Source organism: Gallus gallus, chromosome 8 (assembly GCF_016699485.2).
Source record: "Gallus gallus isolate bGalGal1 chromosome 8, bGalGal1.mat.broiler.GRCg7b, whole genome shotgun sequence".
NCBI lineage: Eukaryota > Metazoa > Chordata > Aves > Galliformes > Phasianidae > Gallus > Gallus gallus.
The window spans coordinates 10,613,051-10,626,037 of NC_052539.1; the positions used below are offsets into that span (position 1 = coordinate 10,613,051).

The 12,987-nt window shown below is 40.1% G+C and overlaps 1 protein-coding gene across 1 annotated transcript in view; it reads right to left on the reverse strand.

Annotated features, from left to right (window-relative positions):
* HMCN1 (hemicentin 1) overlaps window positions 1-12,987 on the reverse strand; it is a 281,366-nt gene that overhangs the window by 266,467 nt on the left and 1,912 nt on the right. The window lies entirely within an intron of this gene.

Genomic DNA, 12,987 nt, shown 5'->3' on the forward strand with positions numbered 1-12,987 from the left:
TATGGTCTTTGCTTAGGGACTTTCTGTGCTGTTACAGATTCTGCTTGGAGAGCATATATTTCAGTCCCTACAGGGTACTGCCCCAGCTTTATAAGCTGTTTTTTTGTGTAACTCATGTGGTATAGCTTTCATATTTGCAAATTGTATTTCATGTAGGGATAAAGAATTCCTTGAAAAAATCCTTGGCCACCTCAGTAGAGGTCCAAATGTCCTCCTGTGCTCTGCATACAATGTGCTGAAGAAAACAGGCCTCCTAAAGGTTATTGTACTCTGCTCTTGCTTCCTTGGATCTTCCAGAAGGATGTATACTGACTGAAAAAAAAAAAAAGAGCTATCCTGTGCTGTTAAGATTGTGTGATTGGGCATTTGTGGCTACCTGTAATTAGCTATGATAGCTTCCAAATAGCAAGAGTCATACTGAAGCTGTTACTGCTCGGTGGGTGTGGAACATGGTGGCACTGACTTATTTCCTCATCTAAAATTATCTACAGTGTTACTCTCTAATAGGACAATTACTGTGTATCTACAATCATCCTGTAGTAGAGATGATCTTTAAATGTGAATGATGATCATCAATGACATGACAAAGCATTATCCGTTAAAGCTTCAAATACTTTTATACTTACATAAAAGAAAGCAATAACTTACCCAAATCTAGATTTTTGGAAAGTCACATTTAAAAAGAGAAGAATCTGACTAAGAGCCACTGTTAGAGAAAATTATATTGCTTAGGCTAGAATCAAGTATAGGCTTTTTAGCGACCAAATTTGAACTGTTTCTGCAAGTGAATACTGTATTAGATGTTAGGCCCAGCCACTCCTCTGTGTGACAGTTCCCTTAGATATAAAGAGAAAAAAAAATCACATGTTCATTGTAACACTGAGGTTCTTCATTAAGAAGGGTACACATTAAGCATGGGATGTAAATAATAGTTACAGAAAGAAAGGGAATGCTCTCAGTAAAGACAGTGAATAAGGAAGGATAGCTGAGATGCATTTGGTTAATACACTATGAATCACAAAATAACCCAGATAATGTTAAGCTTCTCAGTGTTAAGTAACCTTAATTAGATTCTACTTCTCTAACACAAATATATATGCTTACTGCAGCTATCCATTATGTTGAAAAATAAATTATGCTTATATTTATATATTTCTTAGTACCAACAGTCAGTTTTAAAAGGCATAATAAAGTAATAATATTTTGTATTTAGGGTCTGTTTTATAGCCCTTACAGTCAAATGCAGTCTCCCACTGAATCCCCAGTATTAAACTCAACCTCACTGATTTGAAATGCCTCATACTGCATAGTATAACAGCTCTCAGATCTGTCTGCTATCCACTGAAACACTGTATTTACCACTTTTCTGTAGGTGAGAAACAGCTCTGTATTGCAAGGGGGTTTTGGAGATCAGTTTGGAGTGACCAGGAATGATTTGGTACTGCTTGATCCTCAGCAGCTCAAACTCAGCACAACTTGAGGCAAACGCAGACTGCACTCAGTTCTTCCACTTGTGGTCAGCCAGTAATGAATCAGTATCCATAAATGTTGTGTGCAGTGGAGCCACGGGCCCCACTGGTTCTTCCCAGATGTGCTGTACCCTTTCCCCTTTTGAGATGTGAAGTGTGGCCAGCCTGATGCTGTTCAGTTGCAAGCATTTACCATTTCTCTTTAGCAATTGCACATTGCCAGTTGACTGAAAACTCAACCCCCAAATGAACTGCTGAAATACAAAGAGGCACAAGGTAAGAGCTAACATGAAGCATTTGAAACCGTATTTTCCTATTCGTGAATTCATCCCTTTTCATATATTTCTCAGAATGAAAATGATGAAGGGAAATAGATAGGAACTGTTTATAGAACTTGTAGCGTGTGTTGTTACTGTGAAATAAGAGCAAGCCCTAAAAAATGTGAAATTATCTGAAGTGTGAGAGAGGAGGCTTGAGCCCACAACGCTGACACTTAGAATGGTAAATATTGGAATGAAGCAAAGAAGTGAATAATGCTTTTCCACAAAACACTGCACATAATAATCAATCTTTTTCCAGTTCCAACTTTAGTGCCTTGTTTTATGTAAAATGTTATTGCCACCTTAAAATGTATTTTTCAAATGTTATAGAAATAAGTCTTGCTATCTTGAGGAAAGATTTTAATGTCAAGTGCAATGAAGTCATCAGCAATGCAACAGCTTATCTTCTGTTATGGACACTGCAAAGACACAGGAAAATATATGTACAGAAGTAAATAGGTTTGGAGTAGAGGATTAGAGTATCACTGGAGAAATTTGCATGTGTTACAAATATACAAATACCTGAGTTCTTTTTTACCTGTAGTTATGTTTGTCATGCATATTCTATGATTCATGGTTTAGATATGATTGCTGCTGGTATGAGGAAAGGTACAGGGAAGGATAGTGGAAAGGGAGAGGGAGAAAGGACATGGAAGGTGACCTTCCTTCCCTCTACCTACCCCTGCCATCCCTCCAACTCAATTTTCCTGCCTTCAGCTACAGAAGCATAGTCTGGCAGCTGTATATGGGCAGAGGAGCTCTTCTGAGAGAAATCTTCTCATTTTCTGTTTTCAGTTTTTTTGTCTACAGAGTGTGAATACCACATTCTGCAGCACAGTACTCAAAGCAGGGAGGAAATGTAAAATCCATAAACCCCTAGACAGCTCTTCCAGGCCTTGTGGCCCTGCAGCTCCTCAAAGGGTGCAGAACAGTCGGTGGGGTTAGGGAGTCTGCTCCAGAGGGTGGTGGGCATGGAGCAGGCTGCTCAGGGCAGTGGGCATGGCCCCGAGCTGCTGCAGCTCAAGGAGCATTGGGACAGTGCTCTCAGACATAGGGTGTGGGTTTTGGAGTTTCCTATGTGAAGCTGAGAGTTGGACACAACTACATGTGTGAAACCCTTCCAACTCATGCTATCGTATGCTGCTACATAATTTATATTACAAACGCAATGCTCCAGGTACAACAGAGTCATTGTATTGAGTCCATCCACTGCTATGCATTCAGTTTTCGCTATTGAATATCTGAGGTTTATTAACAAAAAGTACTTTTAATATTTATTCTGTTCATTTATGTGCTATAACTAAAGCCAATTTTGTATGTCAAAGGGAATCACTGTATTTATTCCTTCTTTTAAGGAGCTTATTTTTCAGCTGGAGACGTTTCCTGTTTTGTAGCTTTAATATTTAAATCTAATATCATCTTATGTTAAGGAAGTTACCTAATGATTTAAACAGGGATCCAGCTTAACTGGTCAGGTTACTTCATCTCTCTCCAATATGCCTGCTTTCATAGAATTATAGACTCATAGAATGGCCTGGGGCAGAAGGGATGATCTAGTTCCAACTCCCCTGCTTCAGACAGGATTGCCTACCACTAAATCAGGCATCAGGTCAGGCTGCCCTGGGCCCCATCCAATGTCGCATTGAACACCTCCAGGGATGGGGTATCCATAACCTCTCTGGGTAACCTGTACCAGTGCCTCACTGCCCTCTCTGTGAAAAATTCCCCCCTTACATCTAATCTAAATCTCCCCTCTTTTTGTTTAAAACCATCCCCGCTTGTCCTACCACTATCTACCCATGTAAACTGTTGATTTTTCTCCTGTTTATATGCTCCCGTCAATTACTGAAAGGCCACAATGAGGTCAGGTAAATGAGGCTAGTGAAGGGCTTGGAAAATCAGCCCTATGAGGAGAGGCTGAGGGAGCTGGGGCTGTTTAGTCTGGGGAAGAGGAGGCTGAGGGGAGACCTTATTACTCTCTTTCAGTACCTGAAAGGTGTTTACAGTGAGAGCGGGGTAGGTCTCTTTTCACTGGTGACAGGTGACAAGATGAGGGGAAATGGCGTCAAGTTGCACCAAGGTAAGTTTAGGTTGGACGTTAGGAAACACTTCTTTACAGAAAGGGTGGTTAAACACTGGAATAGACTCCCCAGGGAGGTGGTTGAGTCACCATCCCTGGATGTGTTTAAGAGCTGTTTGGATGTGGTGCTCAGAGATATGATTTAGCAGAGGGTTGTTAGAGTTAGGGTACTATGGTTAGGCTGCGGTTGGACTTGATGATCTTTGAGGTCCTTTCCAACCTGAGTAATTCTATGATTCTCCTTTGCAGACTTCCCTTCTCCAGGCTGAACAAAGCTGAGCTCCCTCAGCCTTTCATCATAGGAGAGATGCTTCAGCCCTCTGAGCATCTTTGTGGCCCTCCTCTGGACCTGCACCAACAGATCCACATCCTTCTTGTGCTGGGGGCCCCAGGCCTGGATGCAGTAGAGGGGCCTCATCAGGGCAGAGTAGATCCCCCCCTCTCCCTTCTGCCACCCCTCTATTGATGCAGCCCAGGATTCTATTTGTCTTCCAGGCTGCAAGACCACACTGCTGGCTCATGTCCAGCTTTTCTTCTACCAGGACCCCAAGTCCTTCTCCACAGAACTGCTCATGAGACAAGATTGCTGACACCTGCCTCCCTCATGCCAAGTTGTTATAAGGTTTATTAGTTCTTTGTAACATTTTTTCAGTAGTGGAAGTGAGGGAGGTTTTGCTCCATATTGTGCACTACCCTCCTGAACCACTGATCAGCATAGGACTCACGTTTTGCATTCTGAAGATGGGGTTGTTGGGCTTTAGCAACACACTCAGACCCTAAAGTGATGTGAGGAGCATGTAGCTGAGCACCTGAAGGTGAAAGGCTCTTTTGTAGGAGGAAAGCTGATACTAGATTTAAGTAGCTCCCATGAATTTTAGCTTTTGCACTGAATAGTGCACGGTACATATGAGGCAGACCAGCTCTCCCCTGAATTTAGTTGTTTGGGCAACATTTCTCGATGTCACAGCTTTGAATGTGAAGGCCCTGCTAAGTGTGATGTTTTTATGGCTTTATGGCTTTAGAGATTTTTTCATTATCATATTGATTCCCAGGAAGTATTCACTTTACATGAAGGAGGTGTGTCTGTTTATTCTCAGATTGTTTTACTTTTATATCCAAGTTACAGTCCTAGTTTTAAGCTTAAGCAGAACAAGCGAATTGCTATGAGACTTCATGCACATAGATTTCTTAATTGCTCAGAGTATAATAATGCACAGTAAGGCTGACAGAGATTGAATTTTGTTATCTGGCTGCAATTAACTCACATGGGCTGGGGCTGTAAACTTTATTACCCATCATATGACTTCTTTCTCTATTCTTTGGTAGACAGCCTTGAAAGACGCCACTTGTAATCTACAAGTCCTATTAAATATTCATGAGTGTACTTTTGTAATGCTTAACTTTATTAATGGTGGTATTAAGTACATGGAATGCTTTCTTCAGAAATGCCTGCAGCTTTTATGTTATTTCCTTGCTCAAAGCCTTCCAAGGATTAGTGACAGTGTCAGCATGAGTTTGTATAAAAGCAGCCTCCAGGGCCAAAATGCGACACTACTAAGGTTTGAAATTCTGCACTAACAGTTCTTAAACTTATGAATGTATCACTTTATTTTTAGTATGTTATAAAACATCATCATTAACAAATTGCAAATGTTCTCAGTTCCCTTCTGTTTTAAGGGAAAGCTGCAACCTTTCTCCTGAAGATTCCCGAGTCTTATTAAAATCTTCTCTTCAAAAATTTCTGATTTTGTTTCCTTCCACTTGCCAGGCAATTTTCCTGTTTTCCTCTTTGCTGCAGCTGCAGGAGCCAAGTTGGTTGCCTTTGGCTTCCATGAACAAGACTACATAGACATAATCAGACAAATGACACAGCAAGGGAATCAAAGAACACCAAGAAAATCTGTGCATCCAGTCCCCTCAGATCTCTGCTGTCACCTCTCTAACAAGTGCAAGGCCAAATGTGCTGAACTCCTTCTGCTTTAGGAACTAATGTACTTGGGTGTCTTGCAATGCTAGGCCCATTGCTTATAGGTTACCTGTGGTCAAACCACAAGATAAATCATCACTGAGGCATTTTTGAGGAATAAAATGACAGCCTTCTTGCTAATGGAAGGGTATATATATATATTAATGGCTTCAAACTGTGTCAGGGAAGGTTCATGCTGGACACTAGGAAATACTGCTTCTCTGAAAGGGTGGTCAGGCACTGGAATGGGCTACCCAGAGGGGTGGCGGAGTCACCAACACTGGAGGTGTTCGAGGAACATTTGGACGTTGTGTTGAGGGACATGGTTTAGTGAGAACCATTGGTGATGGGTGAATGGTTGGACTGGATGATCCTGTGGGTCTTTTCCAACCTTTGTGATTCTATGATTCTATGATAGCAAAACAATCTGTTTCCTGCTGGTTGGACTTTCAAAATAAGGCCACAGTTTTGGCATCTAAGGTTGGTTTTCCTTAACAAGAAATCTTTTATATCAGTTGTTTGGAAGCATTTGAAATGAAAAACTTCAGATGCTTTTGAAAATATCATCAGGCCTGTGTATTTTTCAAATACTAAGCAGCAGCCTTTTCTGCTGGAAGAGACACAGGGGTTATCTCTTTGTCCCAACATCTTCTGATAGGGAGATATAGAAAACAGTGGGGCTTTTCTGCCTTCTTGAACATCCGGACAGAATTTATGTTTATTTAGACAGGTATTGGGCCATGACTGTGTGCTGTGCTTAGAAAAACAGTGAGAGAAATAGAGAGACACATACACAGAGATCGGGTCACAGAGATGTACTCTACAGCCTGCCTGGGAAGTATAATATGAGGTGGGAGCATTTGTACAGTGAAGTTTTTGTTTGTTTGTTTGTTTGCTTATTCAATTTTACAAAATAGACAGAGAAGGATGTAGCAGTACATGTTCATAGGTGAGCAGATGTGAACCAGGGATTTTCTGCATCCATGGGATGACAGGCCAGCTGAGGAGGTGAATGAATGTGGTAGAACATCTGTCTGTGTAACAGGGAGTCAGCCTGTGCCAGACTGGGGTGTGCAAGCATCACATTGAGAAAAGATGCTTGAGATCTGTTCCCTGCAGGCTCTCTATCTTGCTGTTTCCAGATCACAAACCAAGGGGCTCGGCCACTTTCCTGTAGCCCGTCGCGATCAAAGACTCATGTTACTTGTAAATCATGTGAAGAAATTACCTTGTTACCTGTCTTGCAGCTCTCTCCAGTTTGAGCTGAAAGATTTCTGTTTGAAAATGTGATGTCTAGGTGACATCTGCATTTCTGGGGATACAAAAATCTTTGTAAATCTGACTGTTAACAATTTGCCAGTGAGCACCTCACTATCAGCAAGCAAACTCCAGAGCACCAGCTCTGCAGCCTGGTGACTGTGGCTCTCTTTTCAAAGACTTGAGTATTAATGAAATTTCAGTGCATGAGTGTGTCTGACTGGTGTGAATAAAAATAACTAAATAAATGCATCAGAAGCAATTTCACATCTGCTCTATTCCACATTGAAGTTTTTTTTTTTTTTTTTTTGAGGGGGGGGGGGGGGAAGAACAGATATTTTTCATTACTACAGAAGCAAAAAGAAAAAAAAACCAAAAACATTTTAAATCCATTTTAGATTTTGAATATAAAAGTCCAAATTTGTTATGTTCTACAGTGGCTGAAAACTTCCAGTGCATCATATTTCTTTCTTTTCTTTCTTTTGAAATCCCTCCTCAAGAGTTCCAAGCCCTATCCTGCCTTTTTCTTGATATAAATTTTTACCATGAAAAAAAAAAAAAAAAGAAGCAGGCTGGGATAGGCAAAGGGATATCACTTTATTTCACTTGGTCTTTGCATAGACCTGCGTATTTGTTTATGATTTGCAAGGTTTCTGTTTTCATCCAGGCAGAAAATGGTTGCTAAACAACAGCATTGCTTTTTGAAATGCTGACCCAGGGCCTGATCCTGCACAGTGCCAAGGAATGGGAAAAAGTCAGCTTATGTGTACCTCCCACCTACACACTAATATATCTCTCAGTAAAACTCACATAGGTGTGTACATGTGAATATTTATGTGCCCAGAGTGAGAAAAATAAATGCTGTTTGTCTTATATGTAATTCTGGGTGCACTGGGATAGTTTGACCTAAAATCTAGTATCTGTTGTATTAAATGGGTTGCCTGCAATTGTTGTGGAATGAAGCAGATCCACTGATTTTTACCTTCAAACTATCCACCACAAAAGCTTTGCATTGCATGAGTTTTTTTTCCCCCCCAGGCTTCTTGCCAGACTTCAAACAAAACTGAAAACCTTTGAAGCAAACTGGAAATGTTCATAACATACATGACAAGTATCCAGCAGTGCTTCAGCCATTCTTGCATTGTCACATCGCTGCCATTTATTTTTACTAAAAGTTACAAATTTGTTGAAGTTTATGCAAGTGTGCGAGATGCATGACACTAACAGCACCTGCACATTTCACTCATTAATTCTTCACGGGATTTTTTATATTTGATCTCAAACACGGCAGCCAGGAAGGTTCATACTGTTGTTTTCAGCACATGAAACAGACCGAAAGCCTTAGAGAAGATGAGTGCAAATATATGGACTAATTTTAGGAGTGCAAGTCATGTGGCTTTAGCAAATGCAATCTAAACTGCAGGAAAGCCATTGTTCCCCTATAGTACTGACAACTATAGTTATATATAAGTGATATATATGTAAGATATATAAGATATATATATAAGTGATACTATAAGTGAGTTGAGTATCTGAGTGCTTGTGTGGAACCTGGGAAACCTAAGGACCACAGTGACTTTTTAAAATGGTGTTGGATTGAGCAGAAGTGTCATAAATTCCTTACTTATGAGCCTTGTGGTAAATGGGCTAGTCTGCAACTAACTCATCTCTCAGATCTGGCACAGGCTGCCAGCTGACTTAGAGTGAACCACGTCTTGTTTTCTTTGCGTTTGTAATGCAGTGCTCTGGCTCAGCTTTGTGGCCCATGGGGGGAGAGCGTGATATCAAGCTGGGCTGCACACACATGCCAGACAGCTCTGGGTCAGTACAGGACTACATGCATGCACACATAACTCTGGCTTCAGGTCATTGTGCTCTTTCTTTCCTCCAGCAATGTCTGCATTTTTGTGGCAAATCATGCAGTCACTAATATTAAATGACAGGGATCTGAACATTTTAAAGTGTAGATACAACGTCTGACAAGGAATGAGGTTATTTTTTTGAACAAGCTTTGATCTCACTCTCTTTCCCTGCTATTTTTATGAAGACAAGAAACTACAGAGAACTGCAGCTACTTTGCACAACTGGAAGATGGTTGATCATCAAAGGCTAAGGACAGATTTCTGCCAAAATGAGCCCCACATGTGATCCTGTGGACACAGAATAGGAATGGGATGGCATTACTTCAGAAGAGCACAATGAATTTGGAGGTACGTGCCAGTAGCAGTCAGCTCCTGGTGCAAAAGCTGGAGGAAAACAAAACGGTTGAAAAATGAACATTCTCATGTTATAGTTATGGTACTAGAGCCAGGCTGTCATACCTCTGTTTGAAATACTATAGAAACAGGACAAAGAAAACCTGGGGTTAACCATCAGGGTAGTCTCCTTAATGCAGACATGACTATACAATATACTTCAATGAGCTTGCCTTGTATCCCTGTCCATTATTATTCCAATCAGGCCACTTTAGTAGTTTTAATAGTTTTAATTCATTAACTATGTATGAATACATTGCCACGAGAGTGGGACTGTAGCCTAAATTTCCCTTCTCCCCCCTCTTCCCCCCTCTCTTCTCCCCCCACCCCTGCTAACATCATTTTGCTTTTTGCTTTTAGGTATTCCAGTAGCAAACACTTTAACCACTCTGATACGAGCTTGGCCAGAGAAGGTCTTGACTGCCTGGTTATCTAAAACAACTTCAGCAGCCACTCAGTCTCTGTATTTCATCATTGCTCAGAGACAACAATTTCAGTGCCTCCAGTCTGAATTTTATATGTATGCAATCATATATACTTCTCCCATATTCTATAGCATCGTGTCAACATCAGAGTTTAAAACAATTTCACAGCACAACCTTCCCATGAAAATTTAATGTTTTGGCCAAATCTCCTGTTCTTGGGAGAACTTATTGCTGCTTCTCTTCATTGTTGAAAAGCAAAACTGATTTAAAGTACATTTTTAAAAAGCCAGTGGGAAATTAAAAAGAGAAGTCATGCACATGACTCGTGGTTCTGGAAACAGCTGCACTGCTTTTGGTGACAAAGGGCTGTTTTTATGCCTTACATAACTAGCAAAATCAGTATGTAGCAAAAACAGAAAATGATTGATCATTTTATGATACATCAGTATGTAGAAAAAAACAAAGAAAGGGAAAAAGCAAACAAAGAGGAAAAAGGAAAGAAAGGGGAAAGGGAAAGAAAGGGAAAAAGCAAAGAAAGGAGAAAAAGGAAAGGGAAAAAGGAAAGAAAGGGAAAAAGCAAAGAAGGGGGAAAAAGGAAAGAAAGGGGAAAAGGAAAGAAAGGGAAAAAGGAAAAGCTAACTGGGAGCTACCATGTTGCAGTAAAGTCAACAAACATATTTTATAAAAGCAACACTAAGGATAAATAGCACAAAAATCTTACTTGCCTTCCCAGCCAGAAGCTGGCAGGCTCATGAAGACAAAGAATTTAAAAGCAAACAGTTTTACAGCCTTCTAGTGCAGCACTCTGAGCAGGATGCTTCTGCCTAAGAAAATATTGTCCATATGAAGCCAAGAAAGAGATACAACGCAAGTATATGGAATGGGTCATCATTTTTATAATTGACAAGTAGAACATATTTGCAAATTTCATCACCTAGCAACCATAATTTAATACAACTTGAAAGCAGGTAGGAGTTCATTTCATTTTAACCAATAACAAAATTCCAAGTTCTACAGGAAAGCCATAAAGTGGAGATTTTTTGAAGGATGGTTCCTGGCCAATCTTCTGAACACACATAGTTCAATGGACCAGACTTAAAGCAAGCCTCCTCTATACATACCATCACCATTGCTGGGGAATCAGACTTACACATCCAATTCTGATTTGTCTCCCCAGAGAGCAGTAGCATGGCAGATATTGCTTTGTGCATGCTATTACACAGTTTACATATCCACATCCACTCTTTCAGATTGGTGTTACATGTTGGTTAAATACTGTTAAACCTGTCAGAAGCAAGTAAAGATAACTTGTAACATAAATTAAAGCAGTATCTCTATGTACTGAATGCATGTGCTGGCAGTCAGATGGTGCAAATTGTCTTGAAAGAGTTGCAAGAGCTATAATTTTTCAAAAATTGTAGCTATGTTCTCTATGCAAGGCACATGTCAGACTGGAATTCCCATGATACTTCATCCTAAAGGCTGTGTTTTTGAGATTAGATTCTTCAAAGACAGGTAGTTAGAAAAATGTATTTTTTTAAGACTTTAACTAGTGGCTCTGACAGAATCATGAGCATTTTTCCTGTGGACCTAATCCAATTTAATTAATTAAAAAGACTTCTGTTTATTTCATGGAGATTAGATGAGATGTAATTTATAGTCTTGGTGTGGGAATCTGGTTTTCCATCCAACACACTACTATGTGATCTCAAAGGTCACTGTGATGTCTCACAAAATTTAGAAGGAAAATTGTTTGCATCACTTAAGAAGGATGAACAGAGACTTGATATAAAACTGGCTTGTAAAATTTATGGTCACAGCTACTAACACTGTTCTCTCATACTGTACCTAAATATTCTCAACCAGGCACCTCATCTAGATAGAGTGATCTCACACACTTCAGTACTTGCCAGCAGTCAAGTTTTAACTACCAGTTTTTAATGTATATCAACCAGTTTTTAGTGTTCAGTAACAAAGGGAATGGGGCAGCTGCCACCTTGGATTGGTCATTTAAATTATTATGATGTTCACGCAAAATTGCTGCTGATTTCTAGACACACTTTTGGCTAAGTTACTTGGATCCTAGTAAAGCTCAAGCAAAAGATGTATTTGTATGTGCAATGTTAATTCTACCACTAGGTAGTTTTATGTTAATTTTACCACTGGATAGTTTGATATGAAAGAACAAACAATTTAGAAAACCGGAAGAGTAACACCTTGTCTTTCTGAAGTAAGGATTTTGTTCTCTTGAACAAAAATGACAGCTGAGGAGAGTTTGTTTCTCACTCCACTGCTCTCTTTTGTAAGAAGAATGATAATTGTGTTTAACATTAAGCACAAGTTTCATGTGGAAGGAAACACACTGTAATAAACTTATTTGCATGTTTCAGAAGTCTTCACAGGACATATAGCCACATCTTAGGTGCAACAATGGTGTTTTAATGAGGTAAACTAATTTCATATTAATTAGAAAGCAATCTTTTGGGCAGTGAGTTTTGGTGACCAAAATGCAACTGGACCCAAGAAGACACTGCCTGAACTCAGAGTTAAGCCCCAGTTTGCAAAAGCCCAGTATCCCTTGTCACAGTGATCTCTGTGAAACCAAGGGGAGATAGCCATCTGTTAACTCTGTGCTGTAAAGAATATGCCATACTTGCTTTTTGACATCACTAGCAATAGCTGATAATGAAAGGTAATGGTGATTATAAAGACAAATCCTTTCCTGACAATATTGTAACAGCATTTTGACTAATACTGAGATTCTAAGGAACATCCCCAAGACAGCCTTATTTGATCATATAACTTATGTCTTGTCTTCACCTCCCTCTCTCTCCCAGCTTTACCACAAGTGCCTTTGATTAGCACACCATTAATAAGATGCTTCATTGAAAAAGAAAGAAAAGAGCAGAAAGGCAGGCACTGAGTTGTGGCTGGTAATTTAAGAACTGAAAGGAGCAGGGATATGAGAAGCCAAAACAGTCATGTTTGCTACAGGCAATGTAAGGCTCTTAAGAGAGGGCCCAGCCACAGCATGAGTACTGCATTACCACGTGCGTCACCAGAGAGCAGTGGGATTCACATACCTGGGGAACATACTGGTGGCTTAATGCCTCTGCTCACTTCGCATTAGACAATTATTTTCAGCATAAGGAAGTGCTTTCTTCTGGTGACCTCATGGCTATCCAACTCTCGTGCTCTAAAATAATGGGACTCTT